This window comes from Schistocerca nitens, chromosome 10, assembly GCF_023898315.1.
Source record: "Schistocerca nitens isolate TAMUIC-IGC-003100 chromosome 10, iqSchNite1.1, whole genome shotgun sequence".
In the NCBI taxonomy this organism is placed as follows: domain Eukaryota; kingdom Metazoa; phylum Arthropoda; class Insecta; order Orthoptera; family Acrididae; genus Schistocerca; species Schistocerca nitens.
The window spans coordinates 21,607,283-21,618,007 of NC_064623.1; the positions used below are offsets into that span (position 1 = coordinate 21,607,283).

Below are 10,725 nucleotides of genomic sequence, written 5' to 3' on the forward strand. Positions count from 1 at the left end.
TATGTCTGTATTTCCAACCAATAGCTCAATACATAATATCAGTACTAGGAATAAGAACAATCTACATAAAATCACCTACCTTGATCCAAGAAGGGGTCCAATATTCAGGATTGATAGGCAACTTCTTCTACTCTATAGATGAAAATCTTAAGAGAGGCTGTTAGGCCACCTTAAGTAAAAACGTGTGTCTGATTTCAGTTTCAACAGCACTTGGTCACAACAGTCAAGATTAAGTATTTTGTGTATGATAAATTTATTAATAGTGCATAACAATGTTTCATTCTGACAGCGTGTTAATTCTATAAATATTAGCTGTTCCAGTTTACTGTATTGTATTCACATATTTTGACGATCTCCTGACAAATGATCCGGGGTACTTAGTATTATACTCAAATGGTTTTATGTTTTTTTTTTGTTATACTTACTGACATGTTCCGCATCTACAAGAATCATCCCTTTTTTGGGTGTATGGAACAAAAATTGAATCTAATCTAATCTATACATACAGGCAAAACACAACTGAAATGACTTTTCTGAGTTTTATTCATCATCTTAGGTAGATTCATGGCACACAACATCCCTGGGGTTGGTGATCCTTCAGGCTGTGGTTTACTGGGCTGTTTCCTTATTGGAAGCGCATCATCTTCACCATCATATTCCTTACCTTCTTAACACTCTTCTTCCTTTTGCATTATCTTGTGAATGTGGAAATAGAGGTGTACCCAGTGCTACATTAAAGAGAAAAAATTGCCATATTTTTGAGAGGAAAAAAATGATTTTTATTTTGTAGTGTGTGTTATATTAGCATATTGCAGCTACCATAAATACATTCTACAGTAGTTCAAAATTACTACAAACAAGCAGAAATTATCTTTTGTTCTTGAAGCTGTGCTAACACTGCGATAAAAAGCTACCAGGAGCTTACAGAAATGAAAGCACAAGATGTAAAGTACATGCTACAGTCAGGCACAGCATGTTGGAATTAAAAACAATTAAAAGTTGGATATAGTGTGTGTGCCACATGAGGAATGTTTAGGATATATAGTAGTCTTATTGCTCACTTTCAAAAAGGCAGCATGGGGTACTGGTAGCACTTTTGTCTTACAGTTTACGCAATGAGACATACATCCGAGTGAAAAATATTGTGAACTGAGCTGTTTGACCACTGTAGCCAAGTTTTGACCTTAGTTTAGCTCGGTATTGAGCTTGAACCCAAAGGAATTTTACAAACTGTGTTTCGTACATTTTATGACTGTGGGTGTCTCTTTCTGGTAACAGGTAATTTTTGTTCATCTGAAATTGCTTGTTTGAGAGATCTGTGAGGTTAAGACAAACTGTGTACTGTAGGCCATGTGTACACTTGTTCACACCCCATCCTTGCAGTCTCTAGTGGGATTCAGTTTGTCTCCTTGGTTAACATACTCCGGTTAACAATGGTTATAGTTACTGAAGAGTCCTTGAAGTAATGGAAAGGCTACTCCTGCAGATAAAGGAGGCTATGCTGAGTGCTGAATCTTGGGAGCCACAGCACCTTCCAAATTTTTGTGCAGTTCTATGCTCTTTATGGCACAATCATGGTGTCTTTGTTTGTACTATAATTACTGTCCTTGGCAAAACATAAAAAACTTGGGAACACACGTATTTCTCACATTTGTCATGCACGTACGTAACAATGTTTCTGGGTTATGAACAACTGTTGAAGAAAGGATGAATTGAGTTTAATGTCCCATTCATGACAAACCCACTAGGAACACAACCTTGAACTGGGGAAGGATATGGTGTAAAATCAGCTCTGGCATCTCAGAAGATCTTTCTTGGCTTTCACCTTAAGCAATTTTGGGAATAAATGTACAACCCAAATATGGTCATATGAGGATTTTAATCACCATCCTCCTGAATATTTGACCAGTATTTTACCATTGTGTCATCACGCTTGGTGCAGCTGTTGAAATAATCTTTAAAAATATGGCTTGCTTCTCGGATGAGTTGTGAAGGAGAACATGGTATTCAATTCTATATTGGTGGTGGCCTACATCCTGTAAATATTTAAAGAACTCCACGCTCACTAAGATATGCTGACCAAAAATTTTAATTTTCTGTCTGTTTCAGTTGCACAGGTCATTTCCAGATATCATAGAATGTCAAACCAGCATACTTTACAGACAATACTATGACGTCAAAAGTAATTTTCTTTTTTAAATTACTTTTAACTGCTGGGGAAAGGTCATATGACATCACAGCTGTGATAGTCTTAAGATATTGGCCACAAGTTGCCCCACTGATCACAATTGGTCTTTTTTTATTAATTGATGATGTGGGTACGTGCTTATATAGCGTAACATGCAGCATGTTAGCTTGTGAAAATAAGATGTGCACCAGGCCCAGATTGAATCTGCGTGGCTGATTAATGACTGTGGACTGGTTCAGTGGCCAGCCTCAGTATCATTTTGCACACTTGTTTTGTCAAATGTTGGGCTAGTCCATAAATTCTGCATTAAAGAATACAATTCACAAACAACTAAAATACCCTAATGCAGACAGATGGTGCACAAGACTTCCGTCCCTTATGTTGATTGTGGTATCAGGAAGGACATCCACCCACAGAGTCAAATAATGAAATAAAACTTCACAATCTCCTTACTAGATGGGATAAATACCAGGGAAAAGAAAGAATGCAGTTGCTGTGGGTATCCTTTTCTCTTTTATTGTTGCCAGTATTTGCTCCTTTCGGTATCTTGCATAAATAAATGCCAATGAATGAAATGCAGTGCAGAGTGGGTATTAAGAAATGTACTCTGTAGGTATGTCAAATAAGAGTCTAAATAGGAAAACAATGAAATGGTTATTGAAATTAAAAGTATATTCATCTGCGAAGGTGATATTTCCATTACCCAGTACAATCTGGCAAGCATCTTTCGTACTGAAACTTCTTGTCTAACCAAGTGTGTCCTGAACTGGTATTTGTACATAGGACTTGCCTTTCGCCAGTAGTGCCCTTCAGTGACTCGAGCTACCTTTGTGCTACTTGTGACCTGCCTTCACAGCTTTATTTCTGCCAGTGCTTCTCTCCTACCTTCCGAAGGTCACTGAAACTCTGCTATATATTTCGTGGGACAAGTACTTCTGGAAGTGCAGACTGGTGGATGCTGTGGGAGCTTGCAAGAGAATCTTAGGAATAAATACAATGTTGAAACTTACTGGTGGATTAAAATTTTCTGCTGGACTGGGATTTGAACCTGGGCTCTTTACTTTTTTGGGGATTTGCATGTAAAAGTCAAAGTGTCTCAGTTTGGAGTCCCATCTGGGCAAGCAGGTTTAATCTGCCACGCAGTGCACACCCGACTGCAGAGCAAAATCCATAATGAAAGCAATCCCCAAATCTGTGGCTAAGCTACTTCCCTGCAGCAGCCCATTTTGCAGGATTACTAGTTCCACAAAGTAGGCTAGGGGGACTGTACTGTCAGAACTACAGATGTGAACACGAGTTGCACCTAGGTAGCTCAGTTTGTTAAGAGCATGGCATGCAAAAGACAAGGTTCTGGGTTTCAAGCCCCAGTCTGGTACACAGTTTTATTGCAGCAATAAGTTTCATAACAGCATACAAGGCGATGCAGAACAGAAGGTCCATTCTGGAATGGAGGAGACTGTCAAAAAATGGTTCTTACTTAACACGTAACCATCAGACATTTGTCGTTTACAATGCCAGTGTCACACTTTGCATTTCACAGCAATGCCCGTGGTTTGTTGTACCCCAATTCCTGGCAAGTGGCACATCCTGCAATGTAAATTTAACAGCCTGGAACAGGGGCTCAGAATCTGAAGATGGATTGTCTGACACTATGATCTTACTTTAGGAGGGTGGATGCTGTTCTGTGGACAATGACACATTGATAGGGGTTTCCATAGTGCCCTTAAGAACAGTTGTGTTAGGGAATGTGGAATTTTGATTAGATTTGTGGCTACTCAGAATGTCCCCAAAAACTCTCTTCAACTCCGGTACAAATTTGACGAAACTGCTGTCCTTTGTCGTCGGGGGCCTGTATTGCCAGGCCGGTACTGGGGATGTGTGCTGTTTGGCAGCTGCTTCCTGCTCCGATGCTGCTTCCTCCAGAATGGATCGAATCGTATCCTCTAACTGTGGCAGGATTGCTACAAAGTGTTCTGTGCTGTCTGTTGGTGTCCGACGTACTGGTGATAGTGCTGGATGGCTTGTCGTACTGAGTATCTTGGCCTCACTGCCCTCCAAGATGCTGCCGAGTGCCTCCTCGAGAGTCGGAAGAATGTGTTCCAAGTCCTGTTTGGTTTCAGTTGGTAGCCCCTTCAGAGTTTGAGGCGTTCGCCTGCTATCTGTTGTTGTCGGATGTCCTGGTTGTAGTGCTGGATTGCTGGTCGTGCCAGATATTTTGCTCTCACTGTTCTTCAAGATGCTGCTCAGAGTCTCCTCAAGAGTCAGAAGAATGTGTTTCAAGTCCTTTTCGGTGTGACTCGGAGGTACCCTCGGGGTTTTCAGCAGAGGCATGTGGACAGTACTCGGTGGTTGCAGCTCTGCCGATTCGTGCTTAGTGAGGACACCTTTTAGAGCCTCTTTTAGTTGTGGGAGGAAGTCTTGGAATTTGGCTGTGTCGCTAGTCGAGTCCACAGGCGGTTTCCGTGACACGAGGTCGACACTGGGAGGCTGCCTCGGTCGCTGCGTTGTCGATTGTCTTTGGACTTCAGATTCATTCAAAATGCTTTTGAGCACCTCTGCCAGCTGCAGAACAAAAACAGGATGTAGTAAATTTTTCAGGAATGATAGTGATGAAGTCGTTCTTGATTGCAAAATAGAAGATAATATATTAGTTGGGACCAGTTTGAATCTATACAGATCGTCTTCAGACTGTAAGGCATCTCCAAAAATTTAACATAAATTTTCTTAGAAGGAAATCGGGAACTATTAAACACACAAACAATACAGAAAAGACAATATAAATGACAATAAAATAAAAATATTTATACCCTTTAGTAATCCGTGGAGGCACTGAGTGGACTCAACTGTATGCTAGAGTTATAAAGATGAAGCTTCACCTACCATCTAGCGCATGATCGCAGAAGTCTCCAGTGAGGAAATACTCGATGGTAACATAACGTACACTACCCTCCATATGTTTGGAAACATGTGTTATGTACTGCAGCAGAGCAAGATGGGAGTGATCTATTTGAGTTACTGGTTAGAACATAGAATAGTATGCTCAAGCAACGATTAATAATGCTGCAGTTTCGTACCTACACATACATAGTGATGTTGCTCAGAGTACATAGAATTAACTTCACTTGTTCTCTCAAACATGCCGTGTAACACCAGCAGATGACAGGATTCCGTAAGATACGTTATTTATATATCTGTTCAGTTATAGTTCTGTTTGTATGAAGATGCCATGAAAGAAGGTAACACATGCAGCGAAAGTAACTGAAAATGGACCCAAAGTGCCAAATTCCGTATGATTCATGGGTAAAGATCATCTATTTGCACCAAGACAGCAATTGTGTCTGACAAATATCAAAGAAATTGAAGATTTCCTACAGCAGATTTCTCAAGACCGTACACTTGCATAGAGATACAGGCTCATACAATGATCGTCCTCATTTAGGAGCACCCAGGAAAATGTCATAATGCCAGGAAAAGTATTTGGTAGTGAACAGTAAACATAGACTGCAGAATGAAACACAATGTGGGATAGACCAATGAGTGAGTCAAGAGTGGGATGGCACCCAGCAGAAAACAAACTCCAGGGTTATGTAGCAGCAGCAAACCATTGTTGCACCATGTTAACCAGAACAAAAGGCTTTTTGGAGCTATGACACACCAACATTTAACAGCAGGGGATTGGGAAAGAATCTTATTCACTGATGAATCCAATTTCGAAATATTTGGAAGTAAATGCCGGTAATTAGTATACTGTTTACCCAATGAATGCTTGAATTGTCAGTGTGTAATTATAACTTTGAAGCATGGAGGGGGTGCTGTGATGGTATAGGGCATCTTTTCGAAGAAATAAAGTTGAAGATTTGGTGAAAGTACATGGGAAAATTAACCAAAAGGATTATCTTGTCATTTTCCAGTGACGTGCCAAGACATCTGATTTGCATCTGATAGGGAAAGGGTTTGTCTTGCAGCAAGATAATGATCCAAAAAACCTGGATTTCCCTCTAAAAAAGCTTTGTTATATTTTCAGAGGTGTGATATAGTGTGAAGGTGTTGTGTATAGATTGAAACTGGCTACCACTAATCAAATTATCTTCTATTTTATTATCAAGACTGAGTTTTCATTATCATTTTATTTATATAACTCTTATTCCAAATATGTTAACAAAAATTGTTTCAGGAGTGAATTCTAATGGAATTTTATTTTGATAATCGAGTTGTTAAAACAGCGAAATGGCTGTAACGTCACACAGTTTTAGATTTTCATTGCTAATATACATCATCGCTACAAGTTCCATTAGCCCCAGCAGAGTAGGGAGAATATCAGAATTGAAACAGAAATGAGGTAGAGGAACTTTTCGTGTCCTTAAACTCAGAAAAAAAATAATGAATACATCTAAATGCATGTAAGTGAAGCACTTAGCACGTACCTCCCACGAGATTGTCGCATCTGTCCTTACCCAGCTCTTGCAGTCCAGCAAATCCTCTTCAGTCCATGTGCTATTCATTCTCTTGGCTCTATGTCCTGACCACATCATCTTTTGTGGAAGTAGTGTATATAGCTTTTCATAGTATTTATGTTGGATGTGTTTCATTCAAATGACTACACTGGGAATGTGTGTTAAAGGTATATGTGCAAAGGATTTGTTTTGCTGATGACACTACTGTTTGCATGTTGTGCAGGGGAATTTAACAAGTGGAAGAAAGTAATAAAGTGATATGTAGAACGTCTAATGAACATGTCAAATGGATAATTGCAAAAATGAACAGTGAAGTTAGTTTTAATTCTCAGCAGAAAAAGGAACCATGAATGCTACTCACACAAAAAGACTAGGAATGCAGACATCTCGCGAAAGCAAGCAAATTCATGGTTTGCTCTTTCTAGATATGGAAAAGGCTTTTGGCCGAGCACCATAGACAGTAACATGGCAAGCTCTCTGTAAACATCATGACCTGGAGTACCATACATGACTCATTACGGACATTTACAGCAGTGTCCAAACTTCTGTCATAAGTCTTGTGGTGGTGGTGGTGGGGGGGGGGGGGTGTCAAAGGAGCTCTGATTCTATTGTGGTTGTCCATCAGGGAAGTATGTATAGTCTCTTATTCTTTAGTGTTGTAATGAATTTTCTATCTGCAAGGACATTTATAACTACCATTGTGGAATCTCGGAGCTAATGGTGTAACCATTATATCTGATAACATACAGGAAATAGAACCTCAAAGACTGGAGGAAGCCACTTGCAAAAAAAATATATGAAAAACAGAATAAAAGAAAAACTGGTCAAATGTTTTATGAAATGATTTATCTAAAATTAAGGAATAAAATACGTTAGAGAAACATATATCACACCTTTGAATGATACATGAAATTATGCACAGCATGTATTTTTATTTTTTCATAAACTTGGGATGGCTACTGACTTTTAGCTTTAAGGAACAAATACAGAAAAAAAAAAGGAATTAAAGTGAAAAGGACTCATTTTATTAAATGTTATTGATAACATCAAGTGGAGACACGCATGCTGCAGTTCCACAGCACCTACACACAAGCCAGCACTGCTCAATGGTGTCCTTATGTCACTAACGAGCATTTTTGGGGATTCTTCATTTGCAGATGGCATATCAAAATGTATTTCAGAATAATAGGATGTTATCCCCCAAGGAAATGGACAAAAACTCATAGCTCCCACATTTTATGGTTCAAATGTCATGAAAAGCCAAAACAGCAGGAGTTCGAGCAAAAACAAAAGCTGTTTATAATATGCACATTTGGTTCATTGTTATGCACACCAACTTAATAATGAGAGATACAGTATTATACGAAACCCAAGAATGTGTTTCTCTAACATCCTGGTTACTTCAGTATACTTCTGAAGATAACCACAATGTGTGTCCACTCTCAAGAAGCACATGAACATCAGAATTCCCTGCACATGTTCTACAAGGTGGAACTTCGACTTGCAGAGCACAAAAAGGGTTCATGAAAATCCTCGATCTTGAAAAAAGAGCCTTACTAATATTCAATAAACATCAAATGCGGATAAAACCATTGCAGAACAATAGGAATTTTAAAGTAGGCCTACCTGGATGATGGCAGTTTCAAGTTATGGTTAGAGCTTTTTCATAAGATTATGCCTCGTTGTGAAATAATTTACAAGTAAAGGCAATCTTGAGAAATTAGTTTGTGTAAAGTTAATGAATATATCACAATATTCAAAACTGCTACTTTAGAATTAAGAAGCTCGAAGTACTGTGAGAATCCTCATAAGCCAGTCATGGTAGAATGTAAGAACCTGTGTGATTAAACATGTGTTGGCATAATTGACAGATATTCTTCCACTAAACACGTTGTAGTTGCTAGCTTTGAGAGTGAGTATCCTACACAAGAGAGAGACTAGTAACCAGTGAAGTGTACCTCACAACTGACAAACGAGAGCATGAAACTGAATTAAAAGTATATTGTAGGTCTGATATTCGTGAATATTGTTAAGTAATTGAAGTGCTCAAACTTATAGTAAACAAACAAAAAAAGGGAAATCTACACAATGTTCCTTAGTAAATTACCGTATTTACTCGAATCCAAGCCGCACTCGAATCTAAGCCGCACCTGAAAAATGAGACTCGAAATAAAGGAAAAAAAAAAAAAGTTTCCTGAATCTAAGCCGCACCTGAAATTTGCGACTCGAAATTCAAGGGGAGAGAAAAGTTTTAGGCCGCACCTCCTTATCGAAACAAAGTTGGTCCATTGTAATATGAGACACAATTTAGGTCGAATGGATGACGATACAGCTACAGTAGTTTGGTTCGAGTCGTAAGCTTAGGAGTTAAGCTTTACCAGGTAGCCATTGCTATGCGTCAGGCGCTCCGTCCGTATTTATACGAGTACCCTTCCTTTTTCACGTGCTCCGTCTGGTTTGAATCGATTGCTTATTTTGCTTTGATCTGGTAAGTGCTGTTTTCTTTGTTACAGGTGTTCACGTCACTCTAAGCTGAAAATGCATTACTGTACTGTTTCATTCATTGTTTGTCGCATTCTGATAGTGCGTGTTTACGGCCTGACGCCGCTCGCAGCACGGCTTACTTTTGTGCGCGCTACCGCCGCTTACAATTAAAAGAAGAGAGAGGAATCGTCTCATTAGCGAAACAATGGCAAGAGACTGCTATCTGTTGTTACTTACACTGCTGCTTTCTTTGATAATGATCAACAAGAACCAAATAATAGACTGCGTATGATAGAACATGTTCTGAACGAGAGTTAGGCGAAAATTTTTCTCCGTTTGAAAATCTTTGCGGCCGCTTCTTTAGTACATCAAATTCTGCACAGAAATTAGAGTCATCTTAGATTTAAAAATCTAGTCAGTTGCCGTGCTTCATTTCTGACTGTATCACTATTAGGCATAAGAATAATACGAATATAAACATGACACGAAAGAATACATGGCAAAATGTTTATATTCGTATTATTGTTATGGTGAAGAGAATACTGCATGTGATTCACATTTCATCAGGTTCCTATTAGCAACCATCTCTTCTCACAGGTAGGAAAAAATTCAGAACGTAGAGTTGGCCATATTGACAAACATCCTAAACAGTCTTGCTAGTCGGATTTTCGTAGTACATTGAAATTCTGCTACATTCGAAGATGAACAATACGGAATTTGTATTTACTTCGTTGGATAATGTATGAAAATGCAGTGGTCGAAACTCGGGGCGGAGAAAAAAAGCTCGTCTTCCACCTTTCTTTTTCTTTTTAATTTATTTACTGACGCAGAGGTTTTGGCGCCAGTATTTATCTTTGTGCCTACAAAGCATGCCTGTGTAGCGCTACATATATTCGACAGTAGAAGTTAGTTGTAGTGGCACCTACCAACATTTTTCAGAACTTCCATTTGCTTTGCAGTCGATTCTAAGCCGCAGGCGGTTTTTTGGATTACAAAAACCGGAAAAAGTGCGGCTTAGATTCGAGTAAATACGGTACAAAACTGCTAAAAATCCTCTTGACAGTTCCTAGAAATACAACGGAGGCAAATTCTGCTACCCATCACTGAAAAGAATAAAAACGTTTCTAAAAAGCACCACGAGTTCACGAAGTATAAATGCGGTTGCAGTGCTTTCAATGGAGAAAAATTTCCTCAGATGTCATCCAGAGATCATTGAGAAAATTATCGATCTTCTTGTGCCAATTAAAACAAGAAGAATGGATTTCCTTTGTAAATGAACAGATCAAGCTTGAACTGCAAAAAATTGGGTTAAAGTAAGTGCAGGATATTTGACTTTGTTCTTCTAGGATTTTATTAACATTCTGAATAAATGTAAAATCCAGGACTGAATGTAACAATATTATGAAAAGGATAGTTGCTACTCACCTTATAGCAGAGATGCTGAGTCGCAAAAAGCCACAACAAAAAGACTGTCTCCAAATAAGCTTTAAGCCAACAAGGTTTTTGTCAAAAATAAATCTCTCTCACACACACACACACACACACACACACATACACACACACGCGAAACAGCTGGGTGGGGCTACGGAGGAGGCTGGG

General features: G+C 39.0%; 1 pseudogene; it reads left to right on the forward strand.

The window, feature by feature from the left end:
• The first annotated feature begins 8,095 nt into the window (after positions 1 to 8,095).
• LOC126209809 (uncharacterized) lies at positions 8,096 to 10,403 on the forward strand (annotated as a pseudogene).
• The last annotated feature ends 322 nt before the right edge of the window (positions 10,404 to 10,725 follow it).